This window comes from Hemicordylus capensis, chromosome 4 (genome assembly GCF_027244095.1).
Source record: "Hemicordylus capensis ecotype Gifberg chromosome 4, rHemCap1.1.pri, whole genome shotgun sequence".
Classification (NCBI taxonomy): Eukaryota; Metazoa; Chordata; class Lepidosauria; order Squamata; family Cordylidae; genus Hemicordylus; species Hemicordylus capensis.
In genome coordinates, this window is record NC_069660.1 from 270,720,188 (window position 1) to 270,744,144 (window position 23,957).

General features: G+C 43.0%; 1 long non-coding RNA gene across 1 annotated transcript; it reads right to left on the reverse strand.

The window, feature by feature from the left end:
- Nucleotides 1-14,599: 14,599 nt before the first annotated feature.
- On the reverse strand, nucleotides 14,600-21,585 carry LOC128324702 (uncharacterized). Its single transcript, XR_008307045.1, has 3 exons — nucleotides 21,412-21,585; nucleotides 15,586-15,732; nucleotides 14,600-14,926 (listed from the first exon to the last, which is right to left on the reverse strand). It is a non-coding gene; the product is annotated as an uncharacterized LOC128324702 (long non-coding RNA).
- Nucleotides 21,586-23,957: the final 2,372 nt, after the last annotated feature.

Genomic DNA, 23,957 nt, shown 5'->3' on the forward strand with positions numbered 1-23,957 from the left:
GGCACCAGAAAAAGCAACTGAGGGGAGCACAGAAGGGGCAAAGCACATTTCTGGGTGTGCAAGCTGTGTCCCACATCATGGATTTCTGAAACAGAAATGGGGGAGCTACATTTCTGAGGGGAGACTTGCCCCTTTGCTCCCCCTCCAGCAACCCTTGCATAGGAGCAAATTAGGCTCAGCTGCCCCTCCCAAACAAGACATAGATTTTTGACGTAAGATGAGGCCTGCTGCTGTAAATGGTACACAAAATGGCCCCAGTGATGATATCTGCTGACGTATTGGATTTTAACTGGAATATTTCTATAACCTGCTTTTGGAGAGTCCTGGCTGAAAGGTATTACCCACATGATGCGTAATACAAGATAATTACCCACACGATGCTTAAGGCAAATGCGTTCCTGATTGGCCAGTGCTGGTGAACATGTTGAAGCCAGCCCCAGGGCTTTTTTTTTTTTTTTGCAAGAGTTCAGTTTTGCAACTACTTAAAGCATTGTGCCCACACTTGCTCAGCACTACTTACTTTGGAAACAATGTAAGTAGCACTGCACACGTGGGAGTTTGCTGTTTTAAGTAGTTGTGCAGCTGCGCTGTTGCACAACACCTCCAGGGCTGGCTTCCATGGGCACAGAAGCACCAGCTGATTGGGAATGCTGGCACTGCCTTGCTGATTATGTGGGCCAATAATAATACTAATGGTTATGCAGACTCAGAAGTAGAATCAAGAGCTCCACCTTTACAAAGAGCCTTGCTAGTAAACTAGCTCTGTTCAAGACAAGCCTTGTGGGCCATTATATATAGAGAGGAATAGATGGATTCCTTGAGTGGGGGCCTATTTGGATAGGAATTTATATGCCTATGCTGGGTCATCACATCTCAAGTCCTTTGCATGGCAGAAGAAGGTTCACAAGCATCCTGCCAGATGTTAATCCTTCACAACTGTGCCTCAATGACTCTGCTTTTTGATCTTGTCCCCCTATTTATTCAGTGGTGGCCAGTTAAACAACTGATTAGGCAAAACTACTGGCAGCTACTTCATGGTGATCAAAGGGGAAGAGAAATTTCATTTCTAGCTCAGGGTGGCCCTATCCAACCTCTGCACAGCATCCCCCCAGTGGCTGTTGCTGGTGTCTATCTTATGTTTCTTTTTAAATTGTGAGCTCTTTGGAGACAGGGAGACATCTTTATTTATTTATATTTCTCTATGTAAACTATTTTGGGAACTTTTGTTGAAAAGCGGTATATCAATAGTCGCGGTAGTCATAGCAGGGTGGTGGTGGGAGCAGGGTGCTGTAGCGAGCATCATGCAAGTGACTGGATAGGGTCCCAGCTGTTGTCACCAGCCTGTCAGAGCAACTATCCAGTCAGAAACAGAAACTATGAGCTTGCATGATGCTAGCTGAAGTACTTCCTTTTTCTCCCTCTGTCTCCACCTCCTGGCACCTAAAGGTACAGATGGGAATTCTCCTCCCCATGCTGGAAGCATCATCTAGGAAACAGCTTCACTGGATGCAACTGTTTGTATTTTCACACTTTAATGTGACCACATGCATTTTGTACTGACAAAGATCAAATCCTGTGTTATGCAATGAGCTGTGGTTAATAGCATCAGGAATATTTGGAATTCAGTTCTGTTTACTGTGTTCCAATAGATTAAAGCAATCTGTGTTTCCACACATATGTGTGTCTCTGCATATAAGTGTTATGACTGTCTCACAGGTATTTCTATGTTAAGTATTATGTTGCCTGTTGGCTTCCCAGAGGCACCTGGTGGGCCACTGCATGAAACAGGATGCTGAAGTGTGTAGGTCTGTTAAGTGTGTAGGATAGCACATACACTATCCATTATTGGTGGGGCTGAAAACAAATAATTGGCATTTTGGACAATCTGCTAAACCACTGTACTTACCTATGAGTCCCCATCAAACTTTGCAGAGCAGAAACATGTCCCACACAATGGCTGACACCCAGTCTAATGGAAAAAAACTTTTTGTGTGTGCAATTGGGGGAGGGGCAATCTCCTCTCCCCTCCATTGTGCCTTCCAAAAATATGCCTCTGAAGGTCCCACAATCTTCAGGGACATATTTTAGGAAGGCACAGAATGTGCTGCAGAAGAAAAGCAAAACATTCCTTTCCCTAGCGTGCAAAACATTTTTTTCAGAGCATGCAACATTAATCTGGATGTCAGCCACTGGTTTTATCTGAGCATGAGAGTGATAACAGCTATAAAGTAGTCAGAATAACAAAGAGCTCTAAGTGGCTGATATTAAAATCCACAACAGGATGGAACTGGTTTGAAAATTTTGACTATAATAATGCCAGCCAACAGAATGCAATGAAATGAAGCCAATGCTGCAACTGTAAAAGTCAACATTTATTTTTGTATTGCAAAAGCCAACATATTCAAGGGCAAAACCCCAACATTTGCATGGTGCATTGTTGCTTAAAGTGGCATTTTTAAATCATCCTATAGTACACCACCACCAATTCAGTGAAAGTCCAGAAGCAAAAAGAAAAGAAAAAAGAAGAAAAGTTGGCCTGTGATTAAACAAAAGGAATATTTCTTGATGCTCATCAACTACTTTTTCACAAGGTGTGGTAATGGCTGCGAACACAGAAAATTTTAAGAATGTTTTATATAGCAGCATGGAGAGGACATGCCTTTCTCTAATGGTAGGGATGGGTTTGGGGGTCTCTGTCAATCCCTGATTTGTGTGCTTCTCAGAGCATCTGACTGGCCACTACTGAAGATATAGTGTTGCATTATATGGACCATTCAGACTGATCTAGTAAGGCAATTCTTATAAGTAGCTTGTACCAATACCACATCTTCCTTTGTATAGGCAGTGGCAGTTGTGCACAACCTAGGATCTCTTGTGCAGACAAGTAGGTGGTCAAGGAATACCATACACTGAATGATTATTCTCTTACTCAGGAAAAACTGTGTTTCCCATAGTGAAGTCATCTCTCTCACATATAGCACAACAAGATCCATGATACCAATTGCCTCATTTCAGGTGCAGATCATTCTTAGCAGTACTGACTTTGTTCCAACAGAGTGCTTATGGAAGAGAACAATACATCCATTTGATAAAGGGCTCCAACAAAGTGCTTTGCTATAGAAATGTGGGGAATGGTGACATCACACTCTGCTCTGCTTATTGCTTTGTACAAAAATACAAAACACCCCCCCCCAAAAAAAACCCCAAAGAAAATAAAGGCTGGCCCTTAATCTTGCCTGACAATGCTTTACTTGTCACATTTTGGAAGAAGCAGAACAAAAGGGCATTGTCTCAAAGTACAAGAAATGACTGACATTCTCTGGGCATCAGCCAGCATCACCGTGGTCACTGTTACTCTTAGGGCTCCTCTTTTAGTGCTTGTATCTCAATGGTCAACTAGGTGGTTTCCAGTAATATAACTCTCTAAGGAAGCTTGCAGTTCCTTTGATGAGTCACCTGTGTGACACCTAAAAGACTAAAATTTATTACAGTGTATGTAGAGCTCACTTTATCAGGTGCATGGAGTGTTTTCCCCAGCAAGGAAGTGGGTGTGGAAGCAGATAGAGAGAAAAACAGTATTTTCAAAAGGTCATGACATGTATGAAATACAGTTTGTATTTCTAGGCAAAGTCCAAATGTAAGTTAAGCATAGTCACCATGCACAACATCCTTAAATAAATACAGACAAACCTGTTGATAACTCTAGTTCAACAATTTCATTCTGGTATTTCCCTTTCAATGTTTTTGCCCCTGAATACTGGTGACTTTCAGGTCAGCAGCAGACTGTACTGGGGGACTGAAATGTTCTCCCACTGGCTTCTGAATGAAGATATTTCTGATGCCAGATTTGTGTCAGTTTATTCTTTTGTGTCTTGTTTAACTGGTTTGTCCTACATAGACAGCAGAAGAGCACTGTTGACAGGTGATGGCATAGATCATACTGGAGGATGAGCAAGTGAAGTTATGGCTCCTGATGTTATGGCTGATGTTTTTAGGTCTTGTCTTGTAATACTGTTGCCTGAGTAGAAATAGGAACAGCAATTGGCAACTGGATTAATTGCAGGTCCTGATTCCTGGATTTGTTTCTTAATTAGATGGACTCTTGTTGCTGAAAAGTAGTCTAGGTTAAGTGACTGTTGTAACAGATTAGTACCATTATCCTTCTGGAGTCTGATGAGACAATTTTTTTCTGGTACTAAAGCTACATATTTTTCTACAGCCACTAGGCTGTGCTATGTTTCACTGATTGTTTCTAAAGTTGATTTTTTTCTTTCACTGTTTTGCAGACTCTGAAGCAGACATGGCCGGTTCCAGGGAATCCATTTGAAAGCAGGATCCTGGTCTAAATAATGAAAAAGTCACAGACAACCACTATTCTAATTGTTTCCATTTATAGCTCAAGGTGTTTAGCAAAAAGAGAACCAAAATAATGCAACAACTGATGGAGAATCCTACATCATCATTGCCAAAGCAGGGTTGGTTTTGTGGGGTTGTTGTTGGTTTTTTGCATAGGCTGCCTAGTTTCCCATCAACATGAGACAGAGAAAATAGTCACACTTCTTTCATGGTAAATGAACAAGGCATCCACAGGGTAGGTCCACATGAATGCCGGTTGGTCTGAAGCGGGGCAGGAAGGCACAAGCTCCTAGCAAGTATGATGTCGGAACCACCCGTCCAGTTCCAGAGATTCTTTACCCAACATTCTCCCAACTAGGTATCCAAGATCTGCAAGTCAGGTGGATAACCTTGGGAGAATTTTAGGCCAAGGGGACGACAAGTGGACTTGGATAGGTATAGACGTCATGCCTGCCAGGAGAATGGGCTCTTGCATCTCAACATATCCCTGACATTTTCCCCACTTCCAACTGGCCAGTGGTGATATGAGCCCACTCTTAGTGTGGCAGTGACCAAACCAAATAAGAACAAACTACTTCCATGGTTAAGGTCATTTTCCCACTCTAGAATGAATGTTCCCTATGAATTCATGGAATATAGAGCTCAAAACATAATTTTCTGCCAACAAAGACTACACACCTTTATCATCTTGTAGGATAGTACTTTTCTAGGAGCTCTTACCAGCTGTCCATTTCTGATGAGTGTCAGCTGTTTTAGGTTTTAATTCTCCTTCAGCTTCAATTGCCAAACTGCAAGGAAATTCAGTAATTATACTCCAGAGAAGAGACAGAGTCACTTCTTATAAAAAATTGTGAATAATGATTGAAAGACTGAATGATGAACAGACACTGGGTCATTAATCAATAAGCAGTATTACGTGCAAACAATTCATAGTCAATCCTTCAGCTATTAAAACAACACGACAGCCTCTTCCTTTCTTGATCTTTTTGTCAACTGCTGTCACACTTTCATTTTCTCTTCCAACTGTTCGGAATGTTCACCTCCCTTTCTTGGAAGGTGGGCTCACCAAATCTCTGTTCAAATCCCAGTGCCCCGATTGGCTTACTGGGATGCTAGCTACTTAAATGGGTTAAAATCAGATGCCATAAATGTGTGCATTTTTATCACACAGAACCGTTTTATCAAAACATAATACATTCAGATATTTAAAATATGGGACAAATTGTGGGACAAGCTTTTAAATATGTTGCTGGACTATCGACTACTTCTCTTACTTTACAAACTGCATGAGAACTCTTATCTGAAGGTCTGCTGTAGTGCTGCTGGCCATTACACCAAAGAAGTTTTAACATATAGAGGAGTTAGACAATTTAGTTATCTGCCTTGTTTATCTGCCCAAAATAGCCAATATATACCTTCCTACCCTACTTTATGTGGATGATGCAGTTATTCTATCATAGACCTTGGTGGGCCTTCAAAGAGCTTTATGCCCCCTGGGGGTATTTTGCCAAGAACAAGCACTTGTGATCAACTACACTAAAACAAAGATACTTACATTTGCGAAGTGCCCAAGAGTTCAGAATTGGTCACTGGAGGGCCACAAATTAGAGCAAGTCAAAACTTTTAAATGCCTCAGGCAAGTGCACTGCACATCTTCAGTATGTGATTCAAAATGCCCAAAATTCTGCACTAGCCATCCAATATTTTTTCTGCTCCAGTGGCGCACATTTTATCCCTGCAGCAGTAAAATTATTCCTGGCAAAATCCTGCTTTCAACTACTTTATGGAGCACATCTAGGTCCATACAGCAACCTCTCAGCACTAGAGGCGGTGCAAACAATGTGGTCCTCTGCGCAGAAGCAGCCATCGCCAAGGTTGAATCCAGGCTATGGTTCTTGATTGCTGGTTCAGGCTAAACCACCCAAAGAGCTTGCGTTTTGGGAGGTATAGAGATGTATTAAAACAAACAAACAAACAAACAAACAAACAAACAAACAAACAAACCACCATCTTCCTGGCTTGGCTCCCCTGATACTGTCAGGCAATTTTGACTCATCTTGGAAAAGAGCAGTTTGCCATAAGTTAAATTTATATGTCTTCAGCCCAGAGTCTTTATTAAGAATGGGATACACCCGAGCTAAGGCAGCTCTTAAACAGCGAATCTCTGACATGGATGCACAAATAGAACAATCCTTGATCCCCAGGGATGTCTTTCTTGGAAGCCAACCATTTAATCTCAATCCTGCTAGATATTTATCTCAATTCACAATTCCCAAATAGTGCAGGATGTTTACACTAGCCCGTTTTAATGTGTTACCTACCATAGTGCTTGAAGGGAAGTATAGGAAAATCCCATATGCCCAAAGACTCTGCTCTTGTGCATCAGGCATGATTGAAACTACAGCACATGTTTTACTGTATTGTGAGCTATACAGGGATTTCCACCATCATTATATCTCCCTGCTTTTAACCAACTTCTCACGACATTCCGATCTCTTTTATGTATTTTTAAAAACTTTCTCACCAGCAAGATGAGATCTCTAAATGTCGCCAAGCTTTGTTGGGACTGCTGCACAATGAAAGGGGCTAGAATTTATTCTGCATAGGAAGACATTGTCGGATACAGTATTAATTATGCTACTGTATTAAGCTTAATTACTTAGTTTTCCTCAACTTGTATTGAGTATTTGCTGGTCTGTGACTGTATTAATAAAGATTGATTGATTGGTTGATTGATATTTAAAATGAAGTCAAATGAGATCTGGTTCCCAAGTAAGGTAGTTCATATGGGAACACAAAATGGCTGAAATTGGCAGGTAAATTCAAATTTTAGGTACAAATTATGTACATACCACTAAATTATACCCATAGTACGAAAATATGTACTGTACCTTTTTCATAGGTATAGCTGGAATATATTTATTTGAAACATCGGTTGGTTTCATGTGTCTGAATATATTCTCTCAAATCTAACAGAACCCCAAATCAGCAGTCTCTGATTTCAGTATAAGCCAGCTTTCAAGGTCCTTGGTTCCTTACAGCTGCATGGCACTCCAGTGTTCTTGACTTTGTTTTGTCACAGCTGGCTATATATTCACTGCCTTTCACTCTTGGGATAAAAATACCTCCTACCCAATGATGGGTCATATGGGGTGAATGGGGCTGAACATGTGGCCAGTTCAATATCTAATGAGGAAGGGACTGGGAGTTTTGGTTGCCTTCATAGCCAGAAGAGAAATGTTCCTGCAGAATAGTTGAGCAAAGTGCCTGCAGATATATGTGGAAACTAGATACGTATACGACATGCACCGTGTCTTTTAGAATTAGACACGCATCTTAACATTTAACTGAATTACAGCCAGAATGAGAGCTGCAGGGAGCCGACTGTAAGAATACGAAATACTGAGAAGAGGAAGCTATAGGCCACCTAAGGCGCCCCCTTTCCCCCATGCATGACAGGAAAAAGCACGCAAAAGAATATAAACAATAAACGTGCAGCCTGCCTGTCCTTTAAGATAAGCATGAAAATGTCAGAAGTCTTGCAGATAAACTGCTAGGTGGATGACTCAGTCCAAATGTGGAGGAGAGGCCACCTTCCTTCTACAGGAGAGTTATTCTTTTAAAGGATAAGGATTAGCTGAGCAGTAGCTTTCCACTCCCTCCTTAGCTTCTGCATACCTGCTTTACCCTTCGTGAACAACTGCAAAGGGGTGGCAATATGTGTCCAAAAGATCCCTTTGATTCTGAATGCTAAATTACATGGGAGCTAGAAAGCTCTCAGCTCTGTGATTATAATTCAGCCCAATAGGTGTATTCCTTTGCATTAGAAGTCACCTGGAAGGGGCTAGCCAGCGAAAAAGCAAAACTATTTGGGTATCTGAGACAGAAAACCCAAATGACATCCCAAACAATAAGGGTATAATAATGAATTACATAACTGGCAGTTTGCTGCCCTGTAGTCACACCCCAGATTTGTTGCCTAAGGCAGCCTCATTAATGTGCATCCTGGTAGGGTTGACCAAGATCCACACACCTGGAAAAAAGGCAGGATTTTCTATTAGAAGGGAAACATGCAAGTGGAATCAGGCCACTCTGAAGCATGAGCATTCGAGTGATACTTCAGATATGTGGTGAAATTATAAGAGGGGAAAGGCAATCACTTTTGAAGCACCTATACTTGCAGACGAGAGACAGCTATCCACCACCCCCCTGCAACTTTCCTGTGTTTTTCTGTATTTTTTCTCCTACCTCATGGAGCTGTTATCACCTTTCTTATCTTTCCACTAAATCCCCCTTTCCCCATAGTCATGCTGCTTGTAATTAAAGTGTTTATCTTTTTTTGTATATGCCTCAAACATACAAAAATGGTTTTATAGAACAAGATGTTATTTCTTAAAAAGCTTAGTAGAGAGACATCCCATGGTTCCTACTACTTGTACCTCTCTTCTTTAAATGTACTGTCTTGTAGCAGTTGGCGGACATCATAAGACTTTCTAGTGAGTTGTTCATAGTACTACATACCCCATGTCTACTGTGGGTATTACCCCTCACCAATTCTATTATAGGAAAAAAACAATCCAATTAGAATGGCAAATATAAGGAACAAAACTCAGTGAAAGCTGATGTCAAAGAAACAAAAAGAGAGGAAGACTATTTACCCTGCACACAGAATTTTTTGTCTTCCACTCTTCCCTGTTGTGTTACATTGGTGGTATCTAGAAAGCAGGCGAGAATCAGAATCTGATAAACAGGGTTAAAAAAATCATACAATTGATTTTTCAATAGGAAATTATCCTTCCTCTTGGTAACTGATGGAAAGTCCAGGGAGTGTTTGACCAGCTCACACTGAAAATATAGTTTCTATCACTTTTGTTACTGTCTCCTAATGTAACAAAAGGGATAGAAACTATATTTTCAGTGTGAGCTGGTCAAACACTCCCTGGACTTTCCATAAGTTAACAAGAGGAAGAATAATTTCCTGTTTCGTTAAAACCAACCTTTCCCAAAGCATTCTTTGTCCTTTACTTCCTCATATATTTCCTTCCTCTGCCGCCTTCATTTGTATTGTTTTGAATACAAAGACTGTGGAACAGTTCTGTTTTACAATGAATTTAGTGGTTTTTTAAATTACCAGAATAAGCCTAGGTGGTGTTTTTTTTTTTTAATGGTTTTTTTTAAATGGTTTTTTTTTTTTTGGCACAGGACATCAGAATTTCACTGTTATCTTGATGTTGCTGTTGTATGAATCCATGCACATTGAAAGGAGACATGAAAAAATACATTCCTGAGGTATTAGCCAAATCAGTTCTGAGAGAGATGCTAACTTGCAAATAAGGCAAGCATTAATAAGTTGAATGTTTGTGCAAAATATATTTACAATCAACTTTTCTACAGAAAACACTATATGGTGTCGGCAGAATACTAATAGTAGGGTTTGTGAAAAGCGACAGTAAATACATTTGTATTATGCAAGCATTAGAATTGTGTACAACACACAAAGCTGTCTCAGATCAAACCCCTTCCTCATGTACTGAATCAGATGGGCTAGTAACCCTGTTAGTGACACAGCAGGGCCACCAGACATTAACAGGGAGATGCACTCTACCCCTTGAAAAATCACCAAGGATGACGAGGCCAGTGTGGCTACTTTGCCCCTGCTTTCTCCTCTCCTTTCATTCACCCCCTACACACACACACACACACACACACACACACACACACACACACACACACACACACACACTCCTGCTCACTAAAGAGATGGTGGGCAAAAGAACAAGGGATAGAAAGGGCAGGAGTAAAAGTAGCTCCTGTATCTCTTGCTACTTCAATAATCTTGAAGGAGAATGCAAGCTGCAGGTTACACCTGCCAATCCTACCTTGAAGTGTGAAACTTGGCTGTTTTGACCAGGACATTTGGAGCTATTGCTTCGTAAGTATCTTGGGCCAGTTTAGGTATGCTGGCACGTGTGACGGGGGGCAAATGGAATGCGTCAACCAGCCATGCTCCCCAGTCTCGATGTGCTCATTGACCACGCCCCTAGGCCCCTGCACACACGTCACTCACCTGTTGAGGGCAGTGTTGAATGGGGGGACCATGTGACTAGCTGGTACATTCCTGCTCAATTCAACAAACATGTAAGGGCGGTATAGAAATCGAATAAACAAGCAAGCAAGCAAACAAATAAATAATAATGTGCCTGAACAAAGCTTTGCTATCTGCCTGATCTCTGCTTGAGGGCACTGTGGTCTAGAAATGCACAGGCTGGGCATGGCCAACTGGTGATGACACTTGGTAAAAGTGTCCTCCTAGTCTATACAGTAAGGCTAAAGAACACCTAAACGGCATAACAATAACAGCATAACAACAACATTGAAAATGCATTCAAAACAAAATTCTGTGCAATTAATAAAATTAAAGGCGGGCCTTGCCCACAAGCTTTGAGTCTAACATTTCATATTTCATTTTTCATGCAGAACAGTTAAAACATGCCAAATATTAAACATGTGTGCAACCTGGCCTCAGCTAGAAGCATGAAAATGCCAAATGTCCGGCAGATAAGCCTCTGTGCAGTTTGTACTAATTTGGGTGCCAGGAGAGGAAATTATAATTCAATGAAAAGGAAATGAACAACATCTGCTGTCTTGGAGCTATCAATTCTAACTCTGCCGCTATCAAGGAAGGTACAGATAATTGTTAAGGATTTAACATTTGATTTGTAATACATAGTAGACTAGTGGGAGCTCAAAGAAGGGACTCATGTCAAAACTGGAGAAAAAAATTGGGAAATTGTAAATGGACAGTCCAATCTGGAGCCCAACTTGCACAGAGTCCTTTCATGCATGAAATGTCCCTTTCAGTGCAAGGGAGGTAGCAGACCCGCTATGCAAAGAAATAAGCACAATTATCTGCTACTTTCAATGTTATAGATGTAATTGTATGTGCATTGCACCGGAGCCCTAGTATTCAGAAATGATGTTGAAGATTTGCATACAAGTGTACAGGGTACATAGTTTCAGAACTGTACACAGGTAGATTGACATATTATGTTGAACACAAGTACAGCAGTACTTTTCTTATCTATACTACACACCATGCTCTTGAGAGGACTGTATGCTAGATTCACTTGTACATGAATGCAAATACAGTCATTCTCAAATAAATGTACAGACGTCTGTATACCTGTACAACATAGGCTGTATTTGCACATAATGCGAAACCGCAGTTAAATGGGGCAGAGGTTTGAATTTGTGAACATCTGAATGCGTGCAAATGCAGTTTTGCGGCAAAAGTGACTTGAGGTTGCCTCGCCAAACTCCAATTTGAACCTTCGGTTTGTTGTGCGTTTCGCCACCGTAACGTGAGCTTTTTCAGCGGCAGAGTTACATCCGAATGAAGATGCTGCCATAACTATGGTTTTGTGCAGATTCTGGAGCTGCAATCATATAGAGGGAGGCGCAGACCTGGGATCGCGCCCGCGCCATGCATGCAGCGCTTCTCGCTGGCTGCCTCTCCGAGCACTTGCTCCGCCCTCAATCCAATAAAGCAGTTGCCTGGCAACAGGGCACGTCCCATCCCTAGCTTATCAATCTGTCAAATAGCAAAATCACACAGGGGCATGCCCTCTTCCCACTCTGTCCCTTGTTCCCCCCTCCTGGCAATCAGGAGAGAAAGGGGATAGAATGGCCAGACAAGCACTATATGCTTTGCTTTCCAAAAATGAAGTGATAAAGGCATATGTACACAAGCACATACATATGAGATGGCAATAGAAGCAGGGCAACCCCATTTGAGCACTGGGACAGCAACATATGACAGGGCAGCAATACTTGGGGGTAATGGCTTTAAAAGGGGCTTAGACAGATTCATGGAGGACAGGTCTATCAATGGCTACTAGTCTGGTGGCTGTGGGCCATCTCCAGCCTCAGAGGCATGATGCCTCTCAATACCAGTTGCAAGGGAGCAACAGCAGGAGAGAGGGCATGCACATACTGTTCCCTGTGGGCTCCCCAGAGGCATCTGGTGGGCCACTGTGCAAAACAGGATGCTGGACTAGATGGGCCTTGGGCCTGATCCAGCAGGGCTGTGCTAATGTTTAAAGGGCAGCTGCAACTAGCAATTTGGGAATGGCTCTGCTCTATTTTTTTACACAGTGATGTCGGGAAAGGCGGCCCAGCCCCTCTCCCTTGGGGGAATGTGTGCAGTCCCTAGGCTTACTCATGGGAAGGGCAACAGGATCTGCATTGCCCCCAGTGAAAGGAGCTATTCCTAATTTGTGATGATGATGGATATTGGTCCTGAGCTCACTCATGAGAGTGTAAGGCCATGAGGATACCCTTTCACAACTCATGAGAAGATCTATCTGTGAGGACAGGGGCATGGGACTGAATCAATAATAATGTGCGATGACATCGCTTCTTCCATGGATTGCTCTCTCACGAGAGTGTCAGCCCATGGAGATACTCATGAGGACTGGACTGCAGATGCCACCCAGCCAGGTTGCTCTATACAAACAAGCCGTGAGGATGGGCACCCTGGCAACAGCTCTGCCATTCACGGTGACAGCCGCAATGAAGCTGTCAAGGCATGTCCTCTGCCAGCCCATCCACTCATTAGTCCATCTTCATTTTTGCCCACTATGGTGACCTCACTCTCCTATAATAACTGGAAATCGGGACTCCCCTCTCCTGTGATTCCCCATGGCGGCAGATCTGCATATGGCACAACGCCATTCCGAATATTTGACTGAGAGTACAGATTTGTCCCTGGTCCTGGTGTTTCTCCAGTCTGCCCTCCTGGCTACGGCTGGGCACACAGAGTGTCAAAACCTCCTTTGGGTGCATCAAAGGCCTTGACGCTCCTTTGGGTGTGTCAAAGGAGAGGAGGGGGTCGCTGTGCACAAGTTATATCATTAACCAGAGAGAACAGGGGCTCCACACAAGAATGGGATAACTCAACTCACGAGCACCCATGGAAGACTAAAGGTTGGTGAGCTTAAGGTCCTCCCCAGTAGACGGGCCCTCTCATGAGAGTGCTAGTCGCTTGGCAGAAAGCTGTCACAGGGACAGGAGTGTGGTTTGGTCTCCAAGGACTGCTTTGCCAGGGTGAGCCATCACAAGAGCATCCTTGGTCACAGTGGGCCAGAACCCAGGATCCTTTGCCCCCCCCCACATATCCCCCCCTAGGAAGTTATCATGTTCCCTTCCCTTCCCTGAGTAACAGAAAAATAGTGCCTCCCAAGATCCCCACCCCACCCAAAATTGTGCTTGTGCGAGATAGTTTTGTTTTGGGGCTCTTAGGATGGTGGCAGTGCAATCGCTGTCAGAAGAAGGGACGGAACTGCATGACATTTAAAGGGATTGAAATGCCCATTCTCTGCCGTGGGAGAGTTGAGCAATCTGAAAAGGCAGGATCATGCTAGCCATGCCCTATTGAAATTCATGGCCAATGGCTGCTACCCTGGAGATGTGCTGACACCTTGCCCACAGTCTGGCAATGCCAGCACTACAGAGCTTGCTGGGATGTGACCTCAGTGGACCAGGAAGAGGGAGGGACTCCTCTGCCCTGAAAATGGAGGTTGCTGGTCTGTGGTTGGATGGCCATTTGTGATGCAATTCACAGGTTGAAAAATTAATCATGGGTTCGGCAACCTCTGGTTTTATATTGCATGCGAATGTGGCCATAATATATAAATAGGGCTGGGCTTAGAGACAACTTTTAGAATAAATCTCCTGTTCCGACTGCTGCCCCCCAAATGAGAATTTTAGGACAAAACTCTATGATTAGGCTCTTCTGCAGTGTTTGTTTTATTAATTAGCAGCCTCATGGTTTGCACTGAAGATCAGGAGGCAGCACTTTGTGAGTGGCTGTTTAACTCTTTCCTCCCATTTCCCTTTCCCAAACTAAATGGTCCCCCACCAGTATTGGTTGTATGTGCATGGTGTTGGGAGAGACAGATAAGGGACAGAGGTTAGAGCTACTCTCACTGGCAATGGCTCTCTGGGTCCTCAGGCAGAGGTCTTTCCTAGCACTTCCCACCTCAGATCATTTAACTGGAGATTCTGAAGATTGATGCTCTCAGATATGTTTCCTTCCCACTTGCCTTATTCCTGCTCCAAATAGCCCAATTTGGGAGATCTGTGTTGAAACCTGATACAAATTGAGGTGTTGATTGTTTACCCATAATGCTAGTGTGAAGCAAGAGCTGAGAAATGTCACCAATCACAACGTTTTTATTCTCCCTCTTGCCAACAGGATATGAACATCTGAAAATTGTTATGCATGCATGCATTTGTTATTACAATACTTCAGAGAATTAGAGAAGCACTTCTGTGGCTTCTGTACAAACGGAAATATGGCAGCAAGAGACAACTTCAAGGGATGTACCAAAGAACTGGACACCAACATTTTGAAACATTTCTTCTCTAGCAGGATTTCCCAAACAAGTTAGGTGACAATGCCAGTGCAGTCCTCTCTTGGCAAAGTACACTGTGTTAGCATTGCCTGGTCTACTTCCAGGTTCTTCTGAAGTTCTTCCAAACAAAAAGGACTTCCAGGTCCTCTGAAGTCCTGCACATACAAAAAGAAGCGGGAACCCTCAGATGTCTCAAATGCATTTTCCGATGCATTTCAGACAAATCATAGTCTTTTAAGGGCACCTTCAGTTCTTGGTAAAAAAATTGTTAACAGGATACTAACTCCTCAAGCATTAAACTCTGCCACGGCTATAGAGTTGCAAGGTATGTGTTTAGCTTCCTTTTTTGCAATATTTTTGACCAAAACCAGAAAGTGCCCTTGAAAAGTAATTTTTTCAAAAAGCACTGTGCTTATTGTCTAATAAAGATACTCGTGAGCCTTCTAAGGATTCCCTCTCCTCTTCCCTCTCCTTTGTTTCTTCAGTGGTACCTCCACTCTCATTTTTCTCCAGCTTCAGTCCACCATAGGAAATTGAATACCGGCCTTCCTGTCATCTCAGTTCAGGGTCTTGTGCTCATCTTAATCATGGCTAGAGTCAACCATTGTAAGAGGCACCAGCCATCAGGACCTGGCTGCAGAAAGGTAAACCCAAATGACAGCACTATTATAAATCCACAGGCCAGACAGAAGAGGGGTGTGTGTGTGTGTGTGTGTGGCCTGGTCCAACCTGTATGACTGATGCAACACCCCTAATCAACACCCCTAATCCAATGGGTAGCAAGACTACAAGGCACCCAGCATGCCATACATACTTTACTAGGAGACAGCTGTAGAGTCACCCTTTCTGTCTGCTATTCAATCAATTAAAATAGATTTCCAGTCATTCAGATGTGAGTATCATCAAAGTTCTTCGGCTGCTGGATGCACTCTTTGTTCGCTTGTGCCCTAAAGGAAGAAAACTGAAGAGAGAAGGCACCAGATGTGGCTGCGAAGATTATTAAAGGCGAATGTTTCAGTGGCTTTAGCACACATGCTGGATATTCTGATGTCCACACAGTCCTGTATGCATATAACATTCTGTGGTCCTTCATGAGCTGGGAGATGCTCCTAACATCCTGTGAGGAATTCCACACATTTCCTTATTTTCTTCCTGGTACACGTCCCTGGTAAATCACTGCATCCATTTTGTCCCTAGTTTTGCCTTTGAGGAATACCTTGTTAGCAATTTTGTTTGCGTGCATTGCTAGCATTGTCACTCTACAGTGGGGGCTTCCAATCCTAACCTTAGGTCCCAAATGTTGTTGGACAATTGCCTTTGGCCACTGTGGCTGGGGATGATGGGAGTTATAGTCCTGGGAAGCCAAGGTTGGGAACTAGTGGTGTGCACGGAACTGTGGTTCGACGCCGGGGATGGGGGTGGCTCTTTAAGGGCGGGGGAGGGTGCACTCCCCCCCTACTCTTCCCCTGCTGGTGCAAGGTTTTTTTGAAAGTATATGGGGCAGCAGTGTACTTCCCTGCCACCCCTTTGCTTGTTCTTGTCCGGAAGTAACATATGCATGTGTGCCCGGCCTGTGCACATACGTACATCGCACCTAGTGCACACACATCGCACACGGCACATGTGTGCACTTGCGGGCCGGGCACACATGCAGACATTACTTCCGGCCGAGAACAAGCAAAGGGGCAGCAGGGAGGTACGCTGCCGCCCAATATACTTTCCAAGAAATGGTGTGCCAGCAGGGGAAGAACGGCGGGTGTGTGTGTGTGTAAGTGCACCCTACCCACCCTTAAAGAACCACCACCCCTGGCATTTAACCTTCGAATACCATTGCATTTGAACCGGTTTGGAGGCCTCTACAATGGCCTCCGGACTGGTTTGTGCACACCACTATTGGGAACCCCTGTTCTACAGGGCTCCACTCCCTTCCCAGGGGCTCTAGCAGTGAAATCTCAGGGCACTGCTAGTGATGGTGCATGCAGCTTTGGTCCAACAGGGCTTACCTGAAGAGGGTAGCCAGCCTTCCAAAAGATGTATTATTGTCCAACCAACTCATCCCTCTGAGACCTGCAAGCTATCTAAACCACGTAACAATATCAAAATTCAGGAGAGCAGAGCACTGACCTTGCTCATGTCAATGTTCTTCCTACTGCGGTACTAGAAGGGAAATTTAAGAAAATACCTGATACTGCTCAGCTATGCCCTTGCGGCACAGGTGCCATAGAAACAACCGTGCATGTCTTGCTATATTGCTCATTTTATAAGGACATTTGGATTAGTTTTATTTTGCCCTTTTTAGCAAATTTCCACAACCATACTGACATGTTTTATATGCACCACCTTCTGTCTGACCATGATGATTTCATTTCTTTAAATGTGGCAAAATTCTGCTATATAGCTTGAAAAATACGCAAAGAGATATTTACTTTGATGTCGCTTTCATTGTCTGCTGCAAACTGTATTATGATTGTCTATCTAGTTAATGACTGTAATAAAGGAATCTATCTATCTATCTATCTATCTATCTATCTTTCTGAAGAGGGAAAAGCCCTCTGTGATGGCAGGCACGTGATTGCAAGGGTGGATCATATCTATTGGGCTGAAAAATCCATGGTCTTTCATTGAGGCTAAGGTGTAGTGGGGGAATGCTTGACTAACAAGCAGAAGGTTGCCTGTTTGAATCCCCATTGGTACTGTATCGGGCAGCAGCAATAAAGAAAGATGCTGAAAGGCATAATCTCATAATGTGCGGGAGGAGGCAATGGTAAACCCCTCCTGTATTCTACCAAAGAAAACCACAGGGCTCTGTGGGCGCCCAGAGTTGAAATCGACTTGATGGCACACTTTACCTTTTACTTTAAGGTGTAAATGGCAATCACCTTAAGTGGAACAGTGGGGAAATGCTTGACTAACAAGCAGAAGGTTGCCAGTTCGAATCCCCACTGGTACTGTATCGGGCAACAGCGATATAGGAAGATGCTGAAAAGCATCATCTCATATTGCATGGGAGGAGGCAATGGTAAAGGCCTCCTGTATTCTACCACATAAAACCGCAGGGCTCTGTGGGCGCCAGGAGTCAAAATCGACTTGATGGCTTCATGGAAGCTGGACATGAATGCTCTCTCTAATGAGTCAGACCATTGGTACATCTAGGTACAAACTTGTATATCTAGGTACTATGGACTGGCAGCAACTCTTCAGAGTTTCACTTTCAGTCAGGGTTTCCCCGCAACCCTATCGGGTGATTTCAAGGATTGAGCTTGGGACATTCTCCTTGCAAAATATGTGCTACCAAAGAGAAACTGTTGTTGCCTTAACTTACAATGTCCACGAAGGAATTTGTAAAAGCATTAACTTTGTCTTTTTCATCCTAGAATAAACTAAATTATATGATCCCCACCGCATGTTAAGGACATCTGAGGAGGTCTGTCTCCAGTTACCACTGGTTCATTTGGTGGCGACTCAGAGGTGGGCCTTCTCTGTAGCTATTCCTGGGCTGTAGAATGCACTCCCAGCAGAACTCTGCAATCTGAATTCTTTATTGACCTTCAGGAGAGCCCTTAAAACGTATCTGTTTGGCCGGGCCTTCCAGGGTTTTAAATTAGTTTTAATTGTTTTAATGCTGTAACCTGGTTTTCAGGGTTTTTGGGTTGTTCTGATTGTTTAATTGTTTTTTATGATGTTTTGTTAATTGATGTTTTAAATTGTTTATATTTCTGTTTTAACTGTTATTGGTTTTAATGGTTTTGTTTTAATTGTAAACCGCCCTGAGCCACTTTGGAAGGGTGGTATAAAAATCGAATGAATGAATGAATGAATAAATAAATAAATGGCTAGATAGATAGATGGCTAGACAGATTAGCTACTGAAGAGATAACCTGACTGAAAGACCTTTAAATATGTAGGTATTTTTTGCTAAATTATTTGAAGGATATACCAAAAACTTGTTTTATAAATGATAATAGCTGCTAGAAAAATAGCTATGCCAAACACTGGAGATTGCTTTGTACATCATCAAGCTGAATGGAAAAATAAATTATCTGAGTATGCATGCAATAATGTCAAATTAAGAATCTACATACCAGTGAAAGACGGAACAAAAACATGCCTTTTACTCATTATTAGCAAAATAAGGCTCACATATTTTTAAATATGACTTGTATGTTTAATCTATTGTGACATTTCAGCATTTCAACAATGCAATCCATTACATCATAATATTTTTGTCAAGCCACATCATAGTGTCTGTAATGTTGTCATAATGTAATATTTTAGATAGATAGATAGATAGATACACTTAGCTTGACTTTTTTTTTAAAAGCTACTATCAAGTTGCTAGTAAAACAAAATTTCCCCCCGTTTCACTCAATTCCCTCATCTGCATGAAATGACACAGCCTGTTGTCCTGGCATCTTGCAGTGTGCAATTTTTGTTGCCAGAGGAACAGCTTGGAAAGCAGCAGAAGAGGTTTTAATTAGAAGAACAGAATTCAACCTGTCACTTCTCACCATTTTCAAACAGAGGATATGAACTAAATCTTAAATTTGGAGGTCCCAAGATGTTGAAAATCATATAAGAGAACTTTAAAACATATATATATCTATATGAATGTTTTCTACCAGTGTGCTTTGTAAAATTTAGCCTCTACCGTACAGTTCTGCAGGCTCTTTCTTGCTTTCCCTCTTTTTAAAAAAGATCTACCCAAGCCTCAAATATGCATGCTCACATACACCTCAAATCAGGATGTGAAATTTGAAATCTCATACATAAGACTGTGTCCTGAGTTAATGCTGCTCTGAATATTTCAAGGTAAGATTTTTCACAGCAAGAGTGGCCAATTTAGGGTGGAAAACCCCTGGTAACTTGGCAAAGATGCACCTTTTATTGTGGTGGTTCTCTTTATTTAGCAGGGGGAGAGTAACTAGCCCTATCCACTCCCTGGTCTTGTGGTAAGGAACATGGTAGTGGTAGTGAGCACTACTTGTGGCAGTGACCCTTTGTTAAGCAGGGTCCATCTTGGTTTGCATCTGGATGGTCAACTACTAGTACTACTACTATTTATATACCACTTTTCAACAAAAGTTCCCAAGGTGATTTACATAGAGATATAATACATTCAAAGGAAGAGAGGGAGGTGGCATTAGCAGTGCACAGCCAGGGAGGCAATAAAGACAAGTAAGTATGTTGTGGTTTTGCACTCACTAATTATAATGGCCTTATCCCAGGCTTCTACTCAATTACTAGCTATGGATACTAGCATTTATTATATTGCTCATCTGAAGTACACAAAGTGCTCCAGGTCCATGATCTAAGTACAATATCGTGGAGTAGCAGACTTGATACATGTTTGGAAGGCTCCCTTTCTTAAAAACAAAACAAAACAAAACAACAAAATAGTAACTTTTCCTTCCTTCCCACACATACACACACTCACTTACTTTGCAAGGCAAATACAGTAGCATATGTAAACAACAATTCTCTCTGGCAGGGAAAAAGGCAAGACCTGCTTAAAGATGCAAGAGGTTTCCCATGGCTACAATTCAAGCTTAAAGATGCTTTGAGGCAGCAAGCCTGCCTGAAAGGAAGACCTTGCTCAGGCAATTCAGAGCTTGAGGCCATGCCCCTTTGACATAACGCACAAAGGGGTGTGGTCTCAAGCACCGAAGAACCTGAGCAAGCTCTTCAGCGTCATTTCAGGCAGGGCTTCCTAATTATAATGGCCTTATATGGAGGGAGAGAAAGGGGAATAGATGCTTTCAGGCACCGAATGCTGCCTGAAATAAGCGGCAAGTGTTCGCTGGGGGGGGCACAGTTGGGGGCAGGGGTGGGGGGTGGGGCGGGCAGGCACTTTGCACCCCCCTGAAATGGCGCCCTGGGCATGTGCCCTGCCTGCCCTACCCTCGTTACGCCCCTGAGTATTTAGCTCTACAAGAATCTCCATGGGTTTTCTCTAAATAGCTGCACCAACTAAACCATCCTCTGCTACCTACTCTGTAACTGGAGTGTGTGCTCTCTTCCTTAGTGCTCTGCTGTTTACCTACTGGGGGTAAAATTAACAACCCCCAACAAAAGCAACTCCTTCACTCAATCCATCACCCCCACCTCAGCAACTGTCACCCCTATCCAAACATTGTCTCTGAGCCTGGGACTTTGAATAATATATTGTCTAAAGCTATGAATAAGGCTGAGAGGGCCCTTTCTTTCCAATATAACCCAGTGTCATTAAATTAGAAAGAAACAAGAAAACATAGCCATTTTGCTGCTGCTCTTGCTAGGCAGGCTACTGGTATTTCAGGTTGGATTCAGACAGGTTAACAACTAAGTAATGTGTTGCTAATTTCACACATGTGAGAGTTTTCTTCCTATTGCCAGCTGTGGCTCTTGGATGAAAAGTCTTATCTAATTTTTTGTAGCAAACATGTGACAAATGCTTTAAACGCCCAGGCTAGCATGTGATATCTACAGGAATGAGATAAAGAACATGGCCATCTAAATCTGCACTTTGCTGTGGTACTTATTTTTTTATAGTGCAATCCTAAGCAGGTTTACCAAGAACTGTAGAATTCAGTCCAATTGAATTCAATGAGATTAACTAGGCCTGTTCACATAAACTTTTGGGGGTGAGTTGGAGAGCTCCTACCTCATTATCAGCACATGACCAGAACTTCTGCTTGGGTCAGCAGCAAGCCCAGGAAAGAGATGATTAAGCTAGGTGCAGCATCCATCGATGAAACTGGGAGCTGAAAGTCCTCCAAGGCCTCCATGCCTTCCCAGTATGCTTTGCACTGCCAGCAGATTGGAAAGCTTCATGATGTTGGCAGCTGCCCTTGGATTGGCCACAAAGGATCAGGAGGCAGACTCAGCCCTGCTGAAGCTGTTCCAGCTACAGGAGTATATAATGTGCTTTGTAGAGTGGAACATTCATGGATGGCAGCCCCTGTAGCCACAGCTGTCTATTGTTTCCATGCCTGCTGTGTCGTGGTGGCTGGGTAGAAGAGGTGAATGTGCTCATACAACCAAAGAACCAAGGTAGAAGAGCTCTCTTCTTTTATCTTGGTCAAGAGCTGTGTAGGAACTATGGGAAACACCTATATCGGGCAGCAGCAATATAGGAAGATGCTGAAAGGCATCATCTCACACTCCGTGGGAGAAGGCAGTGGTAAATCCTCCTGTATTCTACCAAAGACAACCACAGGGCTCTGTGGTCACCAGGAGTTGACACCGACTGGACAGCACATTTTACCTTTAGGAAAATTTTGAGCAAAATGCTTTGAGCACCCTGGACTGGAGGGATTTTTTGTGTGAGTTCAAACAATCATACAAATCATGTTCACACAATCATGCAAACTTATTTGGTTAATTGTGTGAACCAGGCCATTGTCAGGTAAATATCCATAGGACTGCAGAGTTCAAATGTGTCCTTCTTTGGCACAAAGCATGGGTTTCCTTATTGCAGAATCTGGATTACACACACACACACACACACACACACACACACCAGTTTGCATATCCCCCTTTTATATACCTGCTGAGACTGAACCCTGCTAATCTTCCAGATGAATGCATAACTTCTCTCAACCTCAGTAGAAGTACCACATGGAGTTTGTATGATCAGATTCTGAAACTGACAGGCTGAATGAAGACAGGTTTCTCTCCAGCAAGCACTATCAACTGGTGCAGTTGGTACTAAGCTCTACTTGTTATGGTACTGGGTTCTTGTAAAGAAGGTTAAAAAAAGACACTAGGTTGTAATATGAGATACTATATCGCACCAGTTCCTTAGGACACTGCAAGGGGGATACAGGTAAAAAGCCTGAGTGCAGACTCTTTGTAGTGACTGCAGGTGAAGCCATTTTAACATTTTAAAAGGGCGGTTAAAAAAAGAGAAGCCAGATATACAGGTCTGACGCTACTGGAGGTCCTGAGCATGCTTTTTCCATTGGCAACACAAGTCAAGTACAATTTGTCTGTGAGAAAAATCTGACACTTGTAAGGCAGCCAAAGCCTTTGCAAGCTGGAGTGCCAGCTGCACCAACCTGCCTGAGGCACTGAGCAAGCCATCTGAGCAAGTTGCAAGGAAGTCTCTATAGCCCAGCTCAGGAACATAAAATGGACGTATTCCATGAATGAGCTCCGTTTAGGTCCAGCCATGGGCATTTCTTGCAGGAGACTCTTCTTTTCTGTTCCTTCCCAGTGAAGCGACCTTTTAAAGAAAATTATGATGATGAAAATTATCAGATCATTCAGTTATGATGTGTACACATCATACAGGGATTGTTCTGTGTTCTATAAGGATGGGTTTGCATAGCATCCAACAATACCCTAACAAAGAGGCACACGTTTCTCATTTGCTGCTATGCACTGAATCTTCACCCAGTCCTTCAGCCAAAGTGCCATTTTTTTTAGGTAGCACAACCATGTGTGATCTGGTTCAGAACTCGATACAAGAAGTTTGTTAGCATACACTGCAGTCTGAAATTCTAAGAGTATAGGGCTTGAGGGAGGGGTATTAGGCTTTAAGAGGGGTTTGTATAACTTCATGGAGGAGAGGTCTATCAAGTTGTATCAACAGCTACTAGTCAGGGGGCTGTGGGCCACCTCCAGCCTCAAAGGCAGGATGCCTCTGAGTACCAGTTGCCGGGGAGTAACAGCAGGAGAGAGGGCATGCCCTCAACTCCTGCCTGTAGGCTTCCAGCGGCATCTGATGGGTCACTGTGTGAAACAGGATGCTGGACTAGATGGGCCTTGGGCCTGATCCAGCAGGGCTGTTCTTATGTTCTTAGGGAGAGAAATGTTGCAGACAGCTGATCTATAGAAACATCACATGATTGTGCCAGGTGGTCAGCTGATCTATGGCAGTACCATGTGGGTGATCTTTTGGTGTGCCAGGGCAAGACAAGGATGCAGTTTGCAGAGTTGTTTGAATTGAGGTTTAATGTGGGTTACCGACATTAGCATGATAATCCACGCCGTGGCAGGAATTTCAGATTCATCTTAGGACAGAAACCACCTTGGCATGGGTCCACACAATCAAGCTAATGTCGGTAACCCACATTAAACCTCAATTCAAACTGTATAAATGAGGCCAAAGTGAGACCTAACATGTACTAACACATTTCTATATTGTACCAATAATATTATATCTGTATTATAAATGTGGTAATAAATTTATCTGTTGAGGAAAGG